The sequence below is a fragment of the Hyperolius riggenbachi genome, chromosome 11 (genome assembly GCF_040937935.1).
Source record: "Hyperolius riggenbachi isolate aHypRig1 chromosome 11, aHypRig1.pri, whole genome shotgun sequence".
NCBI classification, from domain to species: domain Eukaryota; kingdom Metazoa; phylum Chordata; class Amphibia; order Anura; family Hyperoliidae; genus Hyperolius; species Hyperolius riggenbachi.
The window spans coordinates 230993068-231017783 of record NC_090656.1 but is presented as its reverse complement, the minus strand read 5'-3'; the positions used below and the strand labels follow the sequence as shown (position 1 = coordinate 231017783).

At 47.2% G+C, this 24716-nt stretch overlaps 1 protein-coding gene across 3 annotated transcripts in view; it reads left to right on the top strand.

Annotated features, from left to right (window-relative positions):
• The window catches only part of TP53I11 (tumor protein p53 inducible protein 11), a 152888-nt gene that overhangs the window by 15537 nt on the left and 112635 nt on the right, over positions 1-24716 (top strand). The window contains exon 1 of one of the 3 annotated variants that reach the window (XM_068260123.1): positions 4729-4913. The exons of the other annotated variants lie outside the window; for them this stretch is intronic. The gene's annotated coding sequence lies outside the window, so the exon portion shown is untranslated. Of the gene's footprint in view, positions 1-4728; positions 4914-24716 lie in introns of those variants that run through there. 3 annotated transcript variants of the gene reach the window in all.

The following is a 24716-nucleotide window of genomic DNA, read 5'->3' as shown; positions in this document are numbered from 1 at the left end:
CGTAATATCGCATGCGGCTACCACCTCCAACCTGCTCGACCACATCAGCCTGGGATTTTCCGGATCGGTTCTTCAAGATCCCCGAAAACTCCAGTGCAAAGTACCGCGATCACTTGAAGTCTCGTTTACGTCCGTCGTCATGGAGATGTCGCTGGATACATCTTCCTTCATTGCGAGAAGAGTATTTCTTGTAAACAATACCAGTTGCTTGGCAGCCCTGTTGATCTTCTGGCATAAGTAGTGTCTGAGTCAAAACCCAGGAACAAGCATATGGCTAATCCAGTAAAACTTGAGTCGGCTGAGTCAAAAAACCTGATCTGCTGCATGCTTGTTCAGGGTCTTTGGCTAAAAGTATTAGAGAGACAGGATCAGGAGGACTGCCAGGCAACTTCTTTCAGCTGTGCCAGGAGGGCAGCTGCAGACTTGTCTGCCCAAATCTACCAGCCTATCACTGAGCAGATGCTGAAGGGGGCATGTCAGGGGCGGGGATCCTGCAAGCACTGTGCTTATAGCATGACGTAGTTCCAGCTGCTGTTATGTGCTGTTTCACAGGCAGGTTCAGATCTCCGTTTTGATGGCATTTCTAGCAGAAGCGATCAGCAGATCTTCCTTCCATCACTGTTTATATGATCAAAGACAGCGAGGAAATGTAATGGCCGGTTTGAGGTGTTTGACTGAAGTTGTGCTGTAATGATGTTGTTATGCGGCCTGTGTATGACTTTACGCTCGGAGAGAGAGCTGCCTTTCATTTCACTATAATTGATGTAACCGCAGGCACACCGACGCAGGCACTCTGACAGTTAGAATCCAATTATCATAGCCGCGTGTGTGGACTGTGGGAGGAAACCGGTAACACCTGCAGGAAACTTACGCAAACGTCTCGTACATTACTGCGCTGAGCCCACAGTACACAGGGAGGTCTTGTGTCCTATTACATTGTGTTACTTCAAAGTTTTTGAGCAGGAACTGTAACCAAGGATTAAACGTAACCCCAATCAGTAGCGCATACCCCCTTTCCCATGAGAGATCTTTACCTTTTCTAGAATAGATCATCAGGAGGGTCTGTATGGCTGATATTGTGGTGAAACCCCTCCCACAGTGTGATGTCATGACTATGGTCCTGACTGTTAGCTGTTAACTCCCACAATGCAACGAGGTTCACAGACAGCAGTCCCCAACTGCCAAACAACCAGTATCTCTTAGTAATGAACATTCTGTACAGATCACATGGCAGAACTAAAGATGTCATCACCAGGACGGTGTCAGTGCCGTTTGCGGAGGACGGTGTCAGTGCCGTTTGCGGAGGACGGTGTCAGTGCCGTTTGCGGAGGACGGTGTCAGTGCCGTTTGCGGAGGACGGTGTCAGGGCCGATTGCGGAGGACGGTGTCAGGGCCGTTTGCGGAGGACGGTGTCAGGGCCGTTTGCGGAGGGCGGTGTCAGGGCCGTTTGCGGAGGGCGGTGTCAGGGCCGTTTGCGGAGGGCGGTGTCAGGGCCGTTTGCGGAGGGCGGTGTCAGGGCCGTTTGCGGAGGGCGGTGTCAGGGCCGTTTGCGGAGGGCGGTGGCAGTGGTGTTTGACGTGGACTGGAGTAGGGACTTTTGACGAGGACCTTGCTGAAGCCGGTTTGACATGGACCATGGCAAGGATGTTTGACGAGAACCATAGGTTGACCAGGACCGTGGTAGGTCTTTTTGAGGAGGACTCTGGTAGGGCCGCTTGACAAGGACAGTTATGGGCCGTTTGAGCAGTACCATGGCAGGGACGTTTGATGAGGACTGTGCTGAGGACAGTTTGACAAGGACCATGACAGGGACATTATACTGCATATGACTGGTCCAATTCCAACCCGCATACAATGTGCATGAGTGTGAATATATTAGCATGCTGCTGACAATCCCCGCATAGTTCTGGCTCAGGCGGACTCGTGACGCACACGGTTACTCCATGCCGTATTTGGGGATTGACGTCCGTTGTATGGTAGTGATGGTGCGGATCACATGACCCGGGTTACCGCATAGCCTGTGTGTGTACGGTCAGGTTTTATTCTTGGCGCGGGGGTTGGTGGAGGGTAGGAAGGGGGGGGGAAAGAGGCTGCGGCTTGTTTTCAGATTATTCTGACGTGGACAGCTGGTAACTACAAAATGTGCTTCTGCTTATGTTACATACAGATTTATTGGGTCAGGTGACCAGGCTGGCCCTTTACATAGGAATGTTTTCGCGGCGTTCTCTTTCTCCGCTCTGTTAGTGGACAGTGGTGCCCATTGTGCGCGGCTGTACTGGGATAACTGGCTGCTTTCACTCAATGATGACGCTAAGGTTGCGGGTTTCCGGGCAGACGTCACAATCTCTCTTCACGATTTAAAGCAGCAGGGACAACCATACTATCCGAGGAATTAAAAAACAAAAAAAACCACAAAAACATATATAAGTAGATAATTGTTCTACTTACACAACATGTATTGTACCGCCCATGTTTTGATTTCAGTTAATTTTAATTCGTAAATAAAGATTAAACTGTTCCAGGCATTTTCCATCTTTACTGCCTCAGACTGAAGCCAATCCTGTCGTCATTTCCTCCCTTTTTGTCCTGCCTGAAATGGTGTATGCATTGCCATATCTCCTCCCCACTGAACTCTGTAGGAACTGCACTGTCCTATCTAGCTTGCTTTGTAAACACATGTGAGCACAGCATGGATATTTCAGCAGCTTCCGTAGAGGGGTGAGGTATATTTCCCTTCTCAGCCTCGTGTCACACTGAACTGCCCTCAGCCAATCAGCGAGGAGCAGGAATGTGGGAGGAGAGATACCAAGCTTCCCTCTCCCTGGCAGTGTACCAGAATAGAGCCGGGCTGTCTGAGATAAGATTTATAACAGCAGACACATTTATGATTATAATGGGATCCTTGCAATGCAGGGTTAGGTTGTAGACTGCATAAGAAACACAGCATTGAGTAAATGGAATTTGATTTTATGGCCGACAATCCCACTTTAATTAGAAAGGTGCGAAGCGATCTTCCAGAACACGAATGGTGTGTTCCGGAGGAGCGGGAGACTCCCCGGAGGGTTTATAAAGCTCTGCAGGAAATAAGATGCTTTGTCTTCTGGCTGTCAGTCTCTCCGCAGTCCATACCTTTTTATGTTGGGCGTTTGTAGACATTGAAAAGATTTCACAACTTTGTCTCTGGACTCCCAACTCCACTTTCACAGAAACAGAAAAAAAAAATCTTCAATTTATATTAAAAAAAAAATCTCCCCTAAGCCAACTATTGGTATGAAAGAGGCTCTCTGGCATTTTGGGAACGGCTTGACTGAGAGAGCCAAAGATAGTGGTCACCTTGAGTAACAATAGTTTCTGCCTCGGAGAACTTCTTTATTATTGGTATTAACTTGTTGTTGCAAAATTGGTGCTGCTGGACTTAAAGGGGAACTTCGGCCTAAACAAACATACTGTCATCAAGTTACATTAGTTATGTTAATTAGAATAGATAGGTAATATAATCTCTTACCCACCCTGTTTTAAAAGAACAGGCAAATGTTTGTGATTCATGAGGGCTGCCATCTTTGTCATGGGGGCGGCCATCTTTTTGGTTGAAAGGAGGTGACAAGGAGCAGGAGACACAGTTCCAACTATCCTGTGTCCAGATAACCCCTCCCAGCTGCATGCGCTAGGCTTCAAATGTCAAATTTAAAATGAAAAAACAAAATTGCACCAAAACAGCAGCAGAACGAGAACAACAAAATCAGAAATCCCATCATGCTTTGCACAGCATCAGGGGAAAAAAGCCCGGGCAGTTTTCTTCTGTGCAGCTAAAAATGAGGCTTGTATAAGAGAAACAAAGTTCTGATGCTGTGAAACTGTTACAGAAACACAAAGCCTTTTCAGTGCTGCTGAGTCGATTTTTAGTCCGGAGGTTCACTTTAAAAATGACATTTGCACTTACCTGGGGCTTCCTCCAGCTCCCTGTCACCGCTCCCCCCCCCCCCACACACACCCACACACCCTAGAAATGGCTTCTGAAAGTGCATTTATATGGAGGATAAAAATGCATACACATAAAGGGGACTCGATTCCTCGGACAACTCCGCGGTGTTCCTCCTTAAAGTGAACCTGAACTGAGTAAAAATGTTTAAAAACTATTTAAAATAAACACATGATGTACCTGCAAATGAAAATGACATGCTTACCTCACTGTCAGCTCCTCTCAGAAGCTCACCGTTTTCTTCTAACAATGATTCCTTTCAGTTCTGACTAGATCTAGTCAGAATTGTATCTCTGGAAGCTGAAAGCCTTCAGGTGCGTACACACGCACTACGACCACCAACGATGAATCCGTCGGACCCTCCGCTGGGCGGTCTTTCAGGCGACAGTAGCGCGTGTGTACGCACTGTCGGCGGACTGATAAGGCTGTTTCTGAATGATCGGCCCGTCGGATTTGCAGGTACATCATGTGTTTATTTTGATATGGGCGTGTTTTCATGTATTTTAGGGGTTTGAGTCTGTTATTTTTCCTCATTTTGCCCCATGTTGGGAGGAAGCTGTCAAGTAACGTTTGTGATCCCTGTTGTGTATCTTTGATGTAAATTTCTTACATTCTCTGTTGAATTATAAATGTTTGAAGAAGAGGAGCTTCTTCAGGCAGCGGGGGGAGGGAGGGGGGCGGCGGGAGAGAGCCCCCCCTCCTCGCTGGAGGAAATCCTGGCGGTGAATGAGTCACTGTGCGCACACGGTATTGGCACAGGACGTTTGGCTGCGAGGGAGCGTGCGGCAGAACAGACGCCTCCAGCCCTGCAACAGTTAAGCAGACAGAGCTGTTTGTGTACATCTCTGCTCCGTGCGCTGCGTATGTCTCTGCGTAGAGCGAGCCAATGTTTCTGTGGAGAAGAGACCGGTGAGACGCTCTCCTCAGATCTGACGTGAGTACCGCCGCCCGTCTTCCTCAGATTGCTCCTTAGGGTTGTGGTGAGGGGGGGGACTGTAAACAGGAAAGAGGTGGCGGACCACAGACCTTACCTGCTGGGACGCTCTGTCACACGGCTTGTCCTCTTGTGTCTTGTGCATTTCTTGTATTTTATTTCTCGTTTTTCGCTCTCCTCGTCTTTGTACAATCGTCTCTCGTATCTCCAGGTTAACACTTTCTCTGCTGGAGGGCTGTGGGGTGGTCTCCTTCTGGAGGGGGTAAGAAAGTCTACGAGTTTTGTATTGTTGGATTCTGTCGCTCTTTGGGGTTGTCTCTGTGATTTGAGGAGGCAGAAAGTAATTTGGGCTCTGTCCGGGTCAGCGGGGAAATATTCGGTGCTCGGTCCTGGTCGGCAGGGTAATATATTGGACTCCGGTCCTGGTCAGCGTTGGAATATTTTGGGGTCGGTTCTGGTCAGTGGGGGAATATTTTGGGGTCGGTCCTGGTCAGCGGGGAATATATTGGACTCGGTCCTGGTCGGTGGGGGAATATTTTGGGCTCGGTCCTGGTCGGTGGGGAATATATTGGACTCTGTCCTGGTCAGTGGGGGAATATTTTGGGCTCAATCCTGGTCAGTGGGGGAATATTTTGGGGGCGGTCCTGGTCGGTGGGGGAATATTTTGGGCTCGCTCTGGTCGGCGGGGGAATATTTTGGGCTCTGTCCTGGTCGGCGGGGGAATATTTTGGGCTTGCTCTGGTCGGTGGGGGAATATATTGGACTCGATCCTGGTCGGTGTGGGAATATATTGGACTCGATCCTGGTCGGTGTGGGAATATATTGGACTCGATCCTGGTCGGTGTGGGAATATATTGGACTTGATCCTGGTCGGTGGGGGAATATTTTGGGCTCGATCCTGGTCGGCAAGGGAATATTCTGGCCTGGGCTCGGTCCTGGTCGGCGGGGGAATATTTTGGGCTCTGTCTGATCAGCAGGGGAATATTTTGGGTTCGGTCCTGGTCAGTGGGGGAATATTTTGGGCTCTGTCCTGGTCGGCGGGGGAATATTTTTGGCTCGGTCCTGGTTGGTGGGGGAATATTTTTGGCTCAGTCCTGGTTGGTGGGGGGATATTTTGGGCTGTGTCTGGTCGGCAGGGGAATATTTTGCTATTGCTGGGGGTCAGAACTGTAAAACTAAGGAGAAGTGAGAATTTAACAGCCATGAAATCACAGCTGGAGGATCACAGCAAACACCAGCTTGTTACTTGTTGGGTGGAGTCACAGTAGTTGGCCAGAGTTTTAACAATCTGTTTAGTCATCTTCTGACAGTGAATGGATGGCAATGAAGTCCAATCGGTACCAGTGTAAATACAGCTCTAATATGGTGAATATAACTCGGGCTGCAATGGCAGTGACATAGCAGAACCTATAGTATATTGCCTGTTCACAGCACAGCAGGTATAGCCCCTAGCAGACAGTCACCACTTTGCACGGTTGGTGGTACTGACCAGTGTTTCTAGGGATTGAGTCTGCTGGTGTCAGACAGACAAGACTGCTGCATCGAGAACTTTATATCAATAGAGAGCTGTTGAAGAGGGCTGTATTTCGGTAGCACGCAGGCGGCACAATACAGGAATCAGAAGGATCGTGCCAGAGGAGTGTGCCACTGCCAAAACTGCCTGTCATTCCTGCGCTGGGCTGCTGAGTCACGCCATGCCCCCCCCGCAGTGCCACTAGTGCCATTATCATCAAATATTCACTCGGCATGCTGCGCTGCTACAGCCACTCCGCCACAAATACACACAGCCCTGTCTCTGCAATACTACCTCCCCAGCGCAGCTGTCTCCTCTCATTATTTACATGTTCTTGCCTCTTCCAGTCATGACTGCATTAGTTGTCTGGCTGAGAGTTATCTTACAAGAAAACCATACTGGGGGGGAGGTGGGGTCTACTCGCCACCATGTTTGCAGTGCTGCTTGCTGGGCTGTCATCATCTATCCTTATCCTTCTGCATCTCCGCACATGAACCAGGATACATATCAGGCGTTCTGACTCCGCTGGCTGCATGCTTGTTCCAGGTGTGACTCCGCTGGCTGCATGCTTGTTCCAGGTGTGACTCCGCTGGCTGCTTGCTTGTTCCAGGTGTGACTCCGCTGGCTGCATGCTTGTTCCAGGTGTAACTCCGCTGGCTGCATGCTTGTTCCAGGTGTGACTCCGCTGGCTGCATGCTTGTTCCAGGTGTGACTCCGCTGGCTGCATGCTGGTTCCAGGTGTGACTCCGCTGGCTGCATGCTCGTTCCAGGTGTGACTCTGCTGGCTGCATGCTTGTTCCAGGTGTGACTCCGCCGGCTGCATGCTTGTTCCAGGTGTGACTCCGCCGGCTGCATGCTTGTTCCAGGTGTGACTCCGCTTTCTGCATGCTTGTTCCAGGTGTGACTCCGCTGGCTGCATGCTTGTTCCAGGTGTGACTCCGCCGGCTGCATGCTTGTTCCAGGTGTGACTCCGCTGGCTGCATGCTTGTTCCAGGTGTGACTCTGCTGGCTGCATGCTTGTTCCAGGTGTGACTCCGCTGGCTGCATGCTTGTTCCAGGTGTGACTCCGCTGGCTGCATGCATGTTCCAGGTGTGACTCCGCTGGCTGCATGCTTGTTCCAGGCGTGACTCCGCTGGCTGCATGCTTGTTCCAGGCGTGACTCCGCTGGCTGCATGCTTGTTCCAGGTGTGACTCCGCTGGCAACATGCTTGTTAAAGGCGTCACTCCGCTGGCTGCATGGTTGTTCCAGGTGTGACTCCGCTGGCTGCATGCCTGTACCAGGTGTAACTCCGCTGGCTGCATGCTTGTTCCAGGTGTGACTCCGCTGGCTGTATGCTTGTTCCAGGTGTGACTCCGCTGGCTGCATGCTTGTTCCAGGTGTAACTCCGCTGGCAACATGCTTGTTAAAGGCGTCACTCCGCTGGCTGCATGCTTGTTCCAGGTGTGACTCCGCTGGCTGCATGCCTGTACCAGGTGTAACTCCGCTGGCTGCATGCCTGTTCCAGGTGTGACTCCGCTGGCTGCATGCTTGTTCCAGGTGTGACTCCGCTGGCTGCATGCTTGTTCTAGGTGTAACTCCGCTGGCTGCATGCTTGTTCCAGGTGTGACTCCGCTGGCTGCATGCTTGTTCCAGGTGTGACTCCGCTGGCTGCATGCTTGTTCCAGGTGTGACTCCGCTGGCTGCATGCTTGTTCCAGGTGTGACTCCGCTGGCTGCATGCTTGTTCCAGGTGTGACTCCGCTGGCTGCATGCTTGTTCCAGGTGTGACTCCGCTGGCTGCATGCTTGTTCCAGGTGTGACTCCGCTGGCTGCATGCTTGTTCCAGGTGTGACTCCGCTGGCTGCATGCTTGTTCCAGGTGTGACTCCGCTGGCTGCATGCTTGTTCCAGGTGTGACTCCGCTGGCTGCATGCTTGTTCCAGGTGTGACTCCGCTGGCTGCATGCTTGTTCCAGGTGTGACTCCGCTGGCTGCATGCTTGTTCCAGGTGTGACTCCGCTGGCTGCATGCTTGTTCCAGGTGTGACTCCGCTGGCTGCATGCTTGTTCCAGGTGTGACTCCGCTGGCTGCATGCTTGTTCCAGGTGTGACTCCGCTGGCTGCATGCTTGTTCCAGGTGTGACTCCGCTGGCTGCATGCTTGTTCCAGGTGTGACTCCGCTGGCTGCATGCTTGTTCCAGGCGTGACTCCGCTGGCTGCATGCTTGTTCCAGGTGTGACTCCGCTGGCAACATGCTTGTTAAAGGCGTCGCTCCGCTGGCTGCATGCTTGTTCCAGGTGTGACTCCGCTGGCTGCATGCTTGTTCCAGGTGTGACTCCGCTGGCTGCATGCATGTTCCAGGTGTGACTCCGCTGGCTGCATGCTTGTTCCAGGTGTGACTCCGCCGGCTGCATGCTTGTTCCAGGTGTGACTCCGCTGGCTGCATGCTTGTTCCAGGTGTGACTCCGCCGGCTGCATGCTTGTTCCAGGTGTAACTCCGCCGGCTGCATGCTTGTTCCGGGTATGACTCCGTTGGCTGCATGCTTGTTCCAGGTGTGACTCCACTGGCTGCATGCTTGTTCCAGGTGTCGCTCCGCTGGCAGCGTGCTGGTTCCAGGTGTGACCAACTGTTTTGTGTTTTGGAGGACCATGCTTATCCTCCTATAGATGTATGAAATGTTGTACTTCACTAAATGATACCTAGTAGTTTTATAGCTAGAGGTGTGTCGAGTTTGGGGGTGCGTTTGCTTAAATATTCCCTCATTTTCATCCTCAAAAATTTGGAAGCTGTTGGAGTCACCAAATGGACTCTGCAGCTTTTTCCCAGCTCTGCCCTGTTGTCCCAGTCCTTGGCCACGCCTCCTGTTGTCCCAGTCCTTGGCCACGCCTCCTGTTGTCCCAGTCCTTGGCCACGCCTCCCTGCTGCGGGCGAGGGCATTCAGCAGGGGGAGTGCTAGCGCTATGCGTTGTACAGGATGCTGATAAAAGGGAAGCGGTATGTGAGCTGTGGGTGGTCAGGTGGTGCTCTGATCTCTTGAGGGTGGGGCGGGGAGTCAGAGGGCAGCTGATTACAATATTTATGTTATGAGCACGCCCCCCTGCGAGCATCAGCCTGAAATACAGGGTGTGTGACTGCGGCGGTGAGACCTGTCAGGGCTGGATCACACTTGGGAGCTTTTCACCGATTTGCTGATCACCGGTGATCATCGAAGTGCTGTTGCTAATGTATCCCTATGGGGATTATTCTCACTGCAGCGCTTGCGATTTGCATAAATCGCAAACATGCTGCATGCAGCGCCTTGAGGGGGAGGGTACGATGTCATTCTCGTTTTGTCAATCGGGATTCCCTGCAAATTGAGGCAAAATCATGATGCAAAATCGCGATTGAGATTTGCTTTCCGAGTGTGAGCAAGCCCTTAGGTTGTTTCACACCATTTTCTCTATGTTGTCTTTAATCATCTCGAGCTCACTCCAACCTGAATTATCGCAAATTCTTTCTGTTTTATGAAAGCAAACTTTTGTTTACCATAACATCTTAGTAAGGTGGCTTTTAGGACCATTGTAGTCCCTTACACACTCCAATGAGTTCTGGGTCACCATGAGCTTGCTGGTTAGTCTGTACCTCTCGGTGTTACAAGCCCTACTGCATAGAGTAGAATAGAATCTATGCCATGCACTGATGAGGATCAAACAATCCAAAACAGTCTGTATGCATGTTGGATTATTATGGCTCTGTACAAATTAACAAGCTGACACATCATTGCATTCCAGCGGTTCTGGAAGTGTGTTTAGCTTCTAAGGGTAATAATGGTTAATTTGCATATATTCAGCAGTGATGCATTATGGGAGACATCTCAAGCTCACTCCAACCTGAATTATTGCAAATTCTTTCTGTTTTAAGAAAGCAAACTTTTGTTTTTCTTGGCTTTAAAGGGACACTTAAGTCAAACAAAATGAGTTTTACTCACCTGGGTCTTCCAATAGCCCCCTGCAGCTGTCCGGTGCCCTCGCCGTCTCCCTCCGATCCTCCTGGCCCCGCCGGCAGCCACTTCCTGTTTCGGTGACAGGAGCTGACAGGCTGGGGACGCGAGTGATTCTTTGCGTTCCTGGCCACATTAGCACCCTCTATGCTGCTATATGGTATATGATATATGCTATAGCAGCATAGATGGTGCTATTGTGGCCAGGAACGCAAAGAATCACTCGCGTTCCCAGCCTGTCAGCTCCTGTCACCGAAACAGGAAGTGGCTGCCGGCGGGGCCAGGAGGATCGGAGGGAGACGGCGAGGGCACCGGACAGCTGCAGGGGGCTATTGGAAGCCCCAGGTGAGGAAAACTCATTTTTTTTGTTTGACTCAAGTTTCCCTTTAATCAAAACACACAAAAAATGCAACAGGGCAGCAATTGCCTTCTGTAAAAATGGGAGCGCATTCAGTGTGTGAATACATCTTGACGATTACCATAAAAAGGATCCCGAGCTGTGAGACCTGTGTAAGCTGCCATATTTATTTATTTTTAAAGGATACCCGAAGTATCATGTGACATGATAGACATGGGTATGTACAGTGCCCAGCACACAAATAACTATGCTGTGTTCCTTTTTTTTTTATCAGTGTGATCCTCACTGATAAGAAATTCCCCTTTTTATCTCTTTCTTGCTCTCAGAAGCCATTCCCTGCCGATGTATTTGGCTGCAGTAGTGACTGAATCACACCAGAAACAAGCATGCAGCTAATCTTGTCATATCTATCAAAATTGTCAGAAACGCCTGATCTGCTGCATGCTTGTTCAGGGTCTATGGCTAAAAGTATTAGAGGCAGAGGATCAGCAGGACAGCCAGGTAACTGGTATTGCTTAAAAGGAAATAAAATATGGCAACCTCCATATCCCTTCATTTAATGGTGTCCCTTAAAAAGTAGCTGCCCTTGCGATTGGGAAAAGGGCAGTATTCCAGAGATGTGATTGGACCGCGCTTGGAGGTGAGGAACAGCCGCGCCACTTGCCTTTGCCCGTTGGGGGGGATGCGACCCCCACTGACCTGGCACTGATTCGGGCGGCTGTGCGTTCTCCGCGCGGCCCTCAGAACCCCTGCGGCGCTACACAAGTTGTTAAATAAAGAGTGCGTTTTCCAGCCCGCCGATGCAGCAGTGACTCTCCAGCTGCGCCATTATTAGGAGGCTGAAAAGATGCGTCTCCCGTCTTTGTTTCTGCGGCGCTGGATGAGGATAATGATCCCCGTTGTGCAGAGATTGCAGCGAGAATCGGGCAGATGATAATTACACGGTGTGAATGGGGCGGAGGGGCTCGTCAGCCCGGCGTGTGCAAGACGCTCTCCTCCCGCGGGCCACAATCTGTCTCTTTGTCCTAATTCCTTCCCCCCGTGCGCGCGGAACCCCCAGACGCTGATTGTGTCTCATCAGAATCAGTGGTCCCCCCCCACCCTCCGAGTCCCGGGGGTCTCCAGAGTCTAATGCCACCGCTCGTCATTCTCTGTTCCTCTGCTGAAGTCATTTACCAAATAATCCTACGCATTTCTGGATTAAATAGAGCCAAGCAAAATCAGCAGGAATGCATTAGATTGGCCCAAGTCCCAGCTGCATGCCGTTTGCATTACATTTGTATGCAAGCTACAGTCATTAGCCTCTCATTGAGCATCTGTTTATAGCGGATCAGCTTGCTAGGGAGGCTGCCACATTTATTTCCTTGTAAACAATGCCAGTTGCCTGGCATTCCTGTTGTTTTTCTGGCACACGTAGTGCCTGAGTCAATACCCTGGAACAAGCCTATGGCTAATCCAGTAAGTCAGCTGAGTCAGAGTACCTGACCTGCGCATGCTTATTCAGGGTCAATGGCTAAAAGTATTAGAGACCCAGGATCAGGTAGACTGCCAGGCAACTGGTATTGAAATAAATATGGCAGCCTCCATGTCACACTCACATTGAGTTCCCTTTAAGGCCAATTTTGGTGTAATTTGGTTAACTTGAAAAGAAACCGTGACCAAGAATTGAACTTCATCCCAGTTAGTAGCTGATAACCTCCTTTCCCATGAGAAATCTATTTCTTTTCGCAAACAGACCATCAGGGGGCGCTGTATGGCTGATATTGTGGTGAAACCCCTCCCACAAGAAACTCTGAGGACCGTGGTCCTGGCAGTTTCCTGTCTGTGAACCTTGTTGCATTGTGGGAAATAGCTGTTTACAGCTGCCAAAAAAGCATGCAGCAGCTACATCACCTGCCAGCAGTAATCATGTCACCATTTAATAAATGTCAGAATGTAAATCAGGGAGAGAAAAGATTTTACAATGGGCAAACACTGACTTAATCATTTATACATAATTATTGAAAAAATGAAACACTTTTTTTATTACATTATTTTCACTGCAGTTCCTCTCTAACGATGTGTTTAGTTGGCGAAACGTATACAAATGCCAAATATCTTACCTGGCTACAAGTTGCTGTGAAAAAAACAATTTTTAAGACAACATTATACTCTGGCTGCTTGCTGAGCACACAGTTCAACTGCCTGTGAAAATGGGCCCTAATTGCCCACATAGTACCTGTGCCAGACCCATAGGAAAAGGAAAACGCCTTTCCTTATGCTGCACATCAGTTGTGTGCTGTATTACAGCTGACAGTGACTGTGTTTCAGTGTGGACAATTGGCTGTCAACTACTTCAATCAATGAAGCTTGCACACAGAAGCTCTCTGCTGTGTTTACTTTACACTGATCTCCCGTAATTCGCAATCAAAGAATGATCTGGGAACTTATTGCATAGGAAAAGTAACTGAGAAGCCTGCAGAGCAATGCGAAAGGAAGTCTGTCAACCTTTTCAAGCACTAATCCCCCCCCCTCCCCCCCTTCCTTTCTGCACACAGGTTGCTGGCTGATTAATTCACTAATATAACCCTTTATGTTTAAAGCAGGATTATCAGCCATAAAATCAAACTTCATTTACCCAATGCTCTACGTTTATTATGTAGTCTACATCCTTACTCGGCATTGCAAGCATTCCACTATAATCACAAATGTGTCTGCTGTAAGGAATCTTATCTCAGTCAGCCTGGCTCTATTCTCGTTCATTGCTGGGGACAGGGAAGCTTGTTATCTCCCCTTCCCACATTTCTGCTCCTTAATGATTAGCTGAGGGCAGTTTAGTGTGACAGGAGGCTGAATAGGGATAATACACCTCTCTCTTCTGCGGAAGCTGCTAAAACACGATCTATGCTGTGCTCACGTGTTTACAAAGCAAGCTAGATATGACAGTGCACTTTCTAGGAGAGAAAAAATATGGGAGGAAATGACATCAGGATTGGCCTCAGTCAGAAGCAATAAAGATGGAAAATGCCTGGAACAGTTTTCTCTTTATTTACTATATTAAAATTCACTGAATTTAAAATGTGGACAGTACAATACACGGTACGTAAGTAGAACAAGTATTAATCTACTTGTATACAGTGCTGCTCATAATTATTCATACCCCTTGCAAATTTTGGCTTAAAGTTACTTTTATTCAACCAGCAAGTCATTTTTTAGTTCAGTTAGCTTATTGCTAAAGATGAATGGGCAAAAATACCAGTGGAGACATGCAAAAAGCTGGTCTGCAATTATAGGAAGCGTTTGATTGCTGTAATAGGGAAAAAAAGGCTTTTCTATTGATTGAGAAGTGTATGAATAATTTTGGACTGGACACTTTTTGCTCAAATGTAAATAAAAGTTAAGAAATGTTTTCTTCACAATAATGCCTCTCGTACATCATCTTATTATCTTTTGGAGACACCTATGTCACTTACTGTCAAAAAATTACTTGCTGGTTAAATAAAAGTAACTTTAAGCAGAAATTGCCAGGGGTATGAATACTTATTGGCAGCACTGTATGTGGGTTTTCTTTTCCTGGTCTAGTATGACTGACCCTGCTTCTTTAAATGAGCCTTATGATGCTACTTTTAGGCACTTTGGGGAGGGGAGATTTGTTACTTTCGGCTAGCTTCGGAAATGCATTATATTTATATTTTTTATTTTATTTAAAAAATGTTTAAAAAAAAAATCAAACAAACCTTGAAGCTCCTCCCTCCTCCTAAGCCCTTTTTGTCCTTTGTCTCCCATTGACTGGTATTAAGGAAGGTTGAGCTAATAAAAGTGGGATCCACTACATGAAAAATACCATCCCTCCTGGTTCTCCACACAAGACTCCACCCACAAAGCAGCCTTGCCCATCGCGGGGGGCTCGTCCCAATGCCCAGGGGGGTATGGAGGTAATAGTACAGTCTGACTTAAGTGGGGATGTGGAAGCTCCCTTTAATAAGGGGAATTCAGAGATCCCACTCAATTCCTTCAAAGTAAAAAAAAAATCCTTACATTTTTTTTTTTATTGGACCCCTCCTTAATCCAGGTAACTGTACAAATTACTTTATAACTGAATGCCACTTAATACAAACTAATACGAGTACCCCAAATTCTCCTTTTCCTTGTAGAAATGATGAACTGGAATATATTGTAGCCCTTTTCACTGCAGTAACACAATTATTCCTCAGGGGCGGGACCGAACATCTGCAGGGATGCTGGCTCTGCCTGCACACCTTGTTGATTAACCACTCCCATTTCTGGATCAGCTGAGAAATAGGCATCCTCCTCAGAGGAACATTCAGGGACCCGGAAGTGCAGCCGGGGGGCCGGGGACCAGAGTCAATAAAGATCTGTGTAATTATTCAGATTTATATATGACTACAATGATATAGAACTGATTTCATGAGAATTGTATTATTAGTTTTATTGCAGTGTGGAAGTTCAGTTTGTTGTAACTTTGATTTCTGCACTATAGCTCCGTAAGCTTGCCGCTCGCTCCCTCTGCGTCTGTTCCTGCATGGAAGGTGAAGCAGAAGACGCCTGTTCCTCGTCTCCGTAGAGGGAGATCTGTGGGGGAAGGGGCACATAGGGCACTGTCTGTCACCACACCCCTGCTTTGATTGAGATGAGCAATCTTTCCCTGGTCTCCTCGTCTGATGAGTTTTGTCACTCGCCCTCTCTCGTCTCTGCACTGCCCGTTCCAATTTTTAGATGCGGCGAGGGGAAAATGAAGAGTATGAATGTGCGATTTCTCGTGGCCGCCCGTGGAAATCTGCTTCCAGTTCTGCTGACAGATATCTGGTGTTTTTATTTTTGGGGAATATTGGAGGCAGCGAGTTGTGCTCATTCAGCAAAGTCGTTCTGTAGCCGATTGTTGTCGCCACAATGAATTGTGCAGTGCTCGCCGCCGCCGCTTTATGTGGCAGGCATAATGTATCATATAGCATTTATTGTTTACACGGTAACTATTTTAGCAAACAGTTTTTGTGTGATTACTTAGCAGTGATGCTGTTTCTGCAGAACTTTGCAGAGTACATTGTGTTTTTCGTGTCCCTGACACCCTCCTACACTATGTGATAAACACCATTAATCTCTCCCTGAGTGAAGGTATTTGGGTGGGCAGGGAGGACTTGCAATCCTTTTACCTCCAAGCATTGCTCGACTTCCATCGCATTTAAAGTGAACTCGAGGTGAGGGTTATATGGAGGCTGCCATATTAATTTCCTTTTAAGCAATACCAATTCCCTGGCTGTCCTGCTGATCCTCTGCCTCTAATATTTTTAGCCATAGACCCTGAACAAGCATGCGGATCAAATGTTTCTGACATTGTTGTCAGATCTGACAAGATTAGCTGCATGCTTGTTTCTGGTGTGATTTAGACTCTACTGCAGCCAAATAGATCAGCAGGGCTGCCAGGCAACTGGTATTAATTAAAAGGAAAGAAATATGGCAGCCTCCATATCCCTCTCCCCTAGGTCCACTTTAAGCAAAAAGGTGTTGGAAAGTCGATCGATCCACAACCACTGGTTGCTTAGTACCAACTGATGCAGTACAAAACTGCGGCGGTCAGTTATATGCTTTTTCGAATAATTGTTGCAGCCCTTCTAGATCAGTAATAATTGCCCAGATGTTTTTCTTTTCCTGCATGAGCAATGTGGTTGCACAGAGCAGAAACCGTTACTCCTTATTTCTCCTTATTTCTCCCAGTATACAAAGCCTGTCACCTCCACATAGAGTAACCTCTCCCCCTCTCCTTAGGACTGCACATGCAGCCTCCTCTCCCCTCTCTGCTTTCCATGGTATTTGTCACATGATGCAGAGTAACCAATGACGTGGAAGGAGAATACAAACAACTGAAAAAAATTTTGATTGTACGACTGAACTAGTGTGTCAGATGCCTGTGGGTGGGGCTTCTGCTGCTGCGATTTCATCATCTCACTGTTCAGATTACAAGGGGGAGGAGCACGGACTGACTGTGAGATGATAGTAGGCTATGGCAGCGACAGTCTGTGGGACAGGAAGTAGCCGGAGTCTGGGCTGAGGAAATCGTTTAATCTCAGTGTTGCTTAAGCATTTATTTTATGCTATAGCATCAGTGTCTTTTGGGGGGTTGCAGAATGTCACAGTGGGGTCTGTTAGGGTTACAGACTATTCCACTGAAGTGCTTATTCAGTAGTTAGACCTTTAGAGCAGTGAGAAACCAAAGCATGAATCCTAAGATGCATACACACATTCAATTTTAATTAGCCAATCACTGACCAATTTTACCACCACCATGTAGTATGGGGGCCCACAGACGTCGAATACTATGCACTGATTGTGAAGGTAAGCTCTTAAAGGCATACTGTAGGGGTGTCAGGGGAAAATGAGTTGAACTTACCCGGGGCTTCTAACGGTCCCCCGCAGACATCCTGTGTTGGCGCAGCCACTCACCGATGCTCCGGCCCCGCCTCCGGTTCACTTCTGGAATTTCTGACTTTAAAGTCAGAAAACCACCGCCTGCACGCCCGTGTCCTCGATCCCGCTGATGTCATCAAGAGCGCACAGCGCAGGCCCAGTATGGTCTGTGTCTGCGCAGTACACTCCTGGTGACATCAGCGGGATCGAGGACACGGGCGTGCAGGTGCAGTGGTTTGCGACTTTAAAGTCAAATTCCAGAAGTGAACTGGAGGCGGGGCCGGAGCATCGGTGAGTGGCTGCGCCAACACAGAATGTCTGTGGGGGACCATTAGAAGCCCCCGGGTAAGTTCAACTCATTTTCCCCCGACCCCCCCCCCCCCCCCCTACAGTATCCCTTTAAACTATATAGAAGTGGTAACATTGGCCAATCACTGACCAATCAAAATTGGATACGTATGAAGGATTATGCAGATTTTTTTTAATGCAAATTTACGAGGTTTAAAAAAAAGGGGCCAGTATATTTCCACCTTGATTGGATTCAATTAGTCTATTTTCAAGATGCACTAATTCACATGCAAAATTTGCATGCCCGAATTACTATCTCACTGACCCTCCCTATACAGCAGGTTTCAGACAATAATGGCAGCAGCTGAAGAAAAAACAATCAGTCCACTGCAGACTATTCGGCTGGCCGTACTGAGCGCTAAATGAGCCTGTGGGCGGAGTAAAGGCCATACACGTGTAGATGGCCACCAGATTTGATCATCAGATAAATCCTTGTCAGTTCAAATCTGTTCTGGGAGGGATTTATTACTGCTACACACTTCAGTATGAAATCGATTAAAAATCTTTAGAACCGCAGTGTTGTACTGATTGATCCAGTGCATCGCTATGGGCCAACAATCTGCCGCCGCTCTTTCCCCACCGGTGATCAATATTTTCCGTACCGAGCGGTTGACCGATTTTGGCCATAAATCTATTGATCGATCTGCCCGCTGAATCGGTTTCTAGCCATTTTGATCAGAGTGATCGAGGCGGCTGAATACGAGTTGGAAAAATGTGCATGGCTGCCTTCAAGGGAACCTGAACTGAGAAAAATTATTTAAAATACGATGTACCTGCACATGAATATTCCATACTTACCTCGCCGTCAGTTCCTCTCAGAAGCTGACCGTTTTCTTCTTACGATGATTCCTTTCAGTTCTGACTAAATTTTATCAGAGCTGAAATATATCAGTTGTAGATCAGTTGCTGTCAGTTATAGCTGAAATGACAACTGATGAGCAAGGTGTAATGTCCATGTTTCCCTATGGCTCAAGTGGGCGATGTTACAGTTTAACTAACCAGGAAGCTGTTATGGGGTAAAGGCCAAATAGAATGCAGGAGAAGAAAAAAAAAGAAATTGGTAGGTAGACTACACGGGAGGCAAGTATGACATGTGTATGTTTATTTTGACTTTTCATTTTCAGTTCAGGTTTGCCTTACCTCTGTAACCATTCCTATTGTTTTACTGTTATCCTTAAAAACAAAAAAGCAGTTGGTAACAAATTTCAATTTAGCACGGAGCTCTGGGAAGGACTGCGCGGATTAGTTGGGGAGGAGGTGCTAGGAGGAGAAAAAAAAAGCAATTAACACTAATTAACTGGCTGCTTTTTTTAGCCGCGGCAGAATGAGGCCTCCGGCGGTTCCTGTAGACCTGCAGTTTCTTGTGTGAGCGTTAACTAAAGTTTTGTTAATTCCTGGCGATTGAACCCGTTCTGTGCCGGATCGTGCGTAGAAGAGCCGGATTTTCGCCTGACAGGTTAGACTTACTTGGCAGACGAATGTTTTGCTCTTGAAGATGACCGTTTCCCGGTCTGTTGCCTCAACTGCCTAGGCATAGGGTTGTTTCTGGCACCGCCCAACAATAGAACGTGGCTGAGGGGACACTTACAGGACACCCGAAGCGAAAATAAACTAATGAAATAAACTATTGTTTCTATCTATCTTTCTTTTTGCTCAGTGACACATTCATTGAAGAATGCCAGAGCTAAAATCTATGAACCACTGACCCTTTTTTATCTCTTTCCTGCTCTCAGAAGCCATTATCTGCTAGGAAAGTGTTTTATAGTTGGAATTTCTTATCAGTGAGGGTCACACTGTAGTCACTTCCTGTCTGAGTCAGGACTGAGTCAGCCACTTACATTCCTGATATTTAAAGAGAACCAGAGATGAAGCACCCTCTTGTATTTTACCTTATAAATCAGTGGGAACATGACAGTAAACACCTAATCTGCCCTTTGTTTCATTGTTCTCTGTGTAATCTGACTGTTATCACGTCTGATAAGAATCCCCGACTGAGAAGTCAGGCTGCTCCGTCTAGCTTTGCTACAGAAAGATTATAGCTAAGTCTGTATTCTGTGGTGTTATTTCAAGCCCAAGCCTGCCCCCTTGTGGCTTTGCTATAATGACTCAGCTATAATCATTCCCAGCAAAGCCAGATTTAATTGCTCAGTCTGGGATTCTTGTGACTGCTGTTAACAGACACTTTTAGCAGTGAGGAGGAAACAGAGAGCATGGTAAGTGTTTTCTCTAATGTTCTTACTGATATACATGGTAAAATACACAAGGGTGCTTCGTCTCTGGTTCCCTTTAACTCTTTCAGGCAGAGAAAGAAAAAAAGGAACACAGCATAGTTATTAGTGTGCTTTGCACTGTACATACACATGTCTATCGCATCATGTCACATGTCACTTCGGGTATCCTCTAAATGAAAAGGCGCATATTTAGGACACATTTGGCGCCCCAGGCTCCGCCCACAATGATTTGGCCGCTCGGTGACACCGCAAATAACCGCCAATATGTACCATGTCAAACAGTCCAGCAGAACACTACAGAGCTCACCCTCTCCACACTACAGACACGGCGTCTCCAGGAGAAAAGCGTCCGGCACGCCGATGAACAAGCCCCTATATGTACATATAATCCATTTGTTGCAAGCCAAAGAGCAGATCTCACACGTCTATTTCTGAACGACTTGTGGTTCAAACCGGTTGTCGGACGTGTGTACGTTCGATCGTTAGACTGATAGCAGCAGTTTTGACTGATCCTCTCGGCGGATCCGTGGACCAACTGGCTTTCAAACGACAGTTATGCTGAGAATAGACGGTTCGTTTCTGCCGCACATTTCTGCTCTCAATCGATTTTGCCGCTCGATTCAGCTCTCAATTCTCGTATCTTCCGCTCGTTTTTCTTGTCTTTTTCCCTTCACCTCTATCAGAAAACGATCGGCCAAGGAATCGAAAGTTAGATCGGACATGTCGGAAATTATCTATCGAACCATCTTATCAGCTTAAAAACGAACTGTGTATTCCCAGCATTAGGTCCGTACATGCGTACAAACGACTTGTTGTTTGAAAGTCTATTACTTTGACACTACTAGACATTCAAACAAGTCTTTTGATCTGGTCCATTGTTCTATCCGGTCCATAGACCAGTCAGACGACCTTTAAAGAGAACCTGAACTGACAATAAAAAGTCAAAATAACAATACACAAGGTCATACTTGCCTCCCATGTAGTCTTTTTTTATTCAATCTCTTTCTCCTCTTCTGCGTCCCATTTGTCCACTGTGATCATTGGATTTCTCCGTCCTCTATTTTAAAAATGGCCGTTACCCCATAACAGCTTCCTGGTCAGCACATTGTTAAACTGTAATATCACCCACTTGAGCCATAGGGAAACATGGACATTACCTTGCACATTCAGTTGTAGCTGACAGCTGCTGATATATAACTGACAGCAACTGGTATATTTCAGTTCTGACAAAATATTGTCAGAACTGGAAGGGATGACTGTAAGAAGGAAATGATGAGCTTCTGAGAGGAACTGACGGTGAGGTTAGTATGTAATATTCATTTGCAGCTACGTCATGTGTTTATTTTAAATAATTTTCCACGCCTCAGGTTCCCTTTAAGCTCCTTAGCGGTATGCCCGACACTGTCGGGCATGCCGCTGCAGAGGTTTTACTGCGCATCGGGACCCACCGGAATTAATTTCTTTTAGTATGTCATTTAAATACTAGCTAGCACTAGGCTAGCTAGTATTGTCTGCCGACACCCCCCGATCTCTCGCTGGATACATTACCACGCCGGGATCCAGCGATCGAGCAGCCTCCTGCTCAGCTCCGGTCATCACTATGGGGAGGATCGGGACTGCGCATGACGTCATGTACGATCCTCCCCATAGTGATGACTGGAGCTGAGCGGGGAGGCCGCTCGATCGCTGGATCCCGGCGTGGTAATGTATCCAGCAGGCAATCGGGGGGGGGGGGGGGGGGGAGATAGGGGCTTTGGGAGGTGTCGGCAAACAATATTAGCTAACCTAGTGGTAGCTAGTATCAAAATGACACATTTAAATTAATAAATGAGGGGAGGGGGGCGCGGACAATGCAAAACCTCCTGAGCATTGTGACGCTCAGGTGGTTAAATTGGTGGTAATTAGCATTTCAGACGTTTTGTCGTCTGTGTGTACAAGGAGTCTGAACGACTTTTTGTTTGAATGACAAGTCGTTCAAATGACGTTCGGGCATAAAATCAGACGTGTGTATGCACCTTTACATAGTCACAGCAAACGTCACACAGGAAATTCTATTGGAAAAATCTCTCTGTTTGGCTGTAGCTGTGCATCTATCCACCTATCCATACAAGCTTAAAGGACAACTGTAGTGAGAGGGATATGGACATTTAACCTGAGACAATGACGGTAAAAAAAAAATCATACATACCTGGGGCTTCCTCCAGGCTCCCTCAGTGTCCACCTGCGCAGCCTGCGTCGTCCACAATTGTCCCTGACAATCCTCCTGTCTGGGGCATCCAGCGCATGCGAGTTGTTGTTGGCAATAGAAGCAGTGCCGATTGTCTCCTTCTCCTCTTCTTTATTGTATACCCTTTAAGCAACACCTGATCTTCTGCCTCATACTTTTAGCCCTAGAACTTGAATAAGCATCCAGCATATCAGATGTTTCTGGTATTTTTGTCAAATCTGAAAAGATTAGTTTTATGCTTGTTTCAGGTGTGTGATTCAGACATTACAGCAGTCAAATAGTTCAGCAGGGCTGCCAGGCTACTGGTATTGTTTAACAGGAAAGAAATATGGCAGCCTCCTTCGACCTCTCCGTTTAGTTGTCCTGTAAGGCTTCTCCTGTCTGGACAGTTTCCGGTTAGCAGACTGGGTCGCCAGCGACTTCCCACCTCCTCATGCTGACTTATTTTCTACTGTTAATGCAGGGATGCTGTGAAATGTAGTCCGGCACCTTTTTTTTTTCTTCCTCTTTTGGGTGTCACATGGTCGTTCCTGATTGACCCGCCGCCAACTAAATCCACTGAAAAGAAGAGACCACCTGTACTTTAGTGACAAGGACATTATGCCCACGTATCATCTACGCACAGTTTATACTCGCTAATCTGCCTATCATCAGAAAAGGTCGGGGTCATTGTTGTGTCAATTCCAACTTAGATGCGTTTTGTTTAAAAGCCAGGTACACACACTGCAATTTTCACCTCGGATCCTATTTCTGATCGAGAAAAGAGATCTACAGCCTACTGACTGCCAGCGATCGATCCATCTTGATTGGAGGCAGATCGGACATGCTGAAAAATATTGATTGAAATACTGGCTATTCCGTGCAGGGCTGTGGAGTCGGTACAAAAATCTTCCAACTCCAACTCCTCAGTTTATGAAACCACCGACTCCGACTCCAACTCCGACTTCGGGTACTCAAAATGGCTCCGACTCTGACTCCTCGACTCCGACTCCTTTTGTCTTATACTTAACAGGGCTGTGGATTTTGTATAAAATTCATCCTACTCTGACTCCCGACTCCGATTCCTCAGTTTATGAAATCACCGACTCGGACTCCAACTCCGCAGCCCTGGTTTCGTGTGTGTGTGTTTTTTTTTTTTTTATTAATTTCCAATTAATATCCAATCACAAATCTGATTGGAATTTGGGAAGATCGTATGCGCGTGTCGATGTCAGATCTGAATATCGATTTGCTGGCTCAAATAGGTTCTGAAGTGAAAATTGGTGTGTACACGACTCTGGAGAAACCTCCATAACCGCCGCCGTCACGCCATTCCGCGTCGCTCCGCTTATCTCGTCACGGGCTGATTCTATCACAGCAACGGGTTATCTGATCACACCCAGCAGCCTCAACACAAACAGAACCGTCTCCATATAACTCTTCCTTGTGAGCGAAAACAGCCGCGACAGGAAGTAGATACGCTAAACGCTCGTTCGTTTTTTTGTCCATGACAGGAAAAGAGATTCATTGAAAAAGACTAATGTGATTCAAGTGTCAGTTTTATAGAGACCGGACAACCACATCAACTGTCACAGTGCAGCAGCTTGGGAGGCGGAGCCAGAAAGGGGTCACATGACTTCATCATCAACATCCTCCTCCTGTGCACATCTGTGAATTAAAGGGAACCTGAACCGAGTAAAATGATTTAAAATAAACCCATGAAGTACCTGCAAATGAATATTACATACTTGCCTCGCCGGCGGTTCCTCCCAGAAGCTCACCCTTTTCTTCTTACAACAATTCCTTCCATTTCTGACAAAATTTTGTCAGAACTTAAATATAGCAGTTGCTGTCCGTTGTATATCAGTTGCTGTCAGTTATAACTGAAAGGACAACTGATGAGCAAGGTAATGTCCATGTTTCCCTATGGCTGAAGTGGTGATATTACAGTTTAACAGTGTGCTGACCAGAAATCTATCATGGGGTAATGCCCATTTTCAAAATGGAGGACAGAGAATTCCATTGATCACAGTGGTCAAACAGGACGCAGGAGAGGAGAGAGAGATTGATGAGTAGACTACACTGGAGGTAAGTATGACGTCTGTATGTTTTTTACTTTTAATTTCAGTTCAGATTTGCTTTAAGGTGGCCACTAACGATACAATTTCCGGAACGATCGTTTACAAAGGATTATTCATATGAACAGAATCGGAAATGATCGTTTGGGACCACTAACAGACAAAAATCCCCTAACCAATCCGATGAGATTAATGAAATCAATGGGATATTCGGGTCGATCTTGTCAATCTGATCGAATTGGTTTGGAGATAGTTTTTCCATTAGTGGTCCCAAACGATCATATCCATGTAACTCCACCACCCGCGGCATGAAATAGACGATTCCCCTAGATGCAGCGTCCTTGTCAGTCGATTGAGAGCATTGCCAATCGTTGGGAGATCTGCACCAATCAGTAGAGTGAATGATACAGTATCCTGCAAAACCAAACCCGCTGAATAGATTTCTAATCCATTTTTTTTTTTTTAGCAGGTTAAAGGTAGCTATACATCTAGTCTCTCTGATGGAATCTGATTAGAGAGAGATCTGTACGCTGCCCATACACCACAGGCCGACTTCCGATCAATTTCAGCATACAATCTCTCGGGGATCTGCAGAATCTGCCACCTCGCCGCTGCCCCCCAGTGTATAAATGTACTCCCGTGTGTGCATTTATATATTACCTGTCCTGTGTCGCCCAGTGCCCATCCGTCTTCCAATTCTTCCTCTTCTT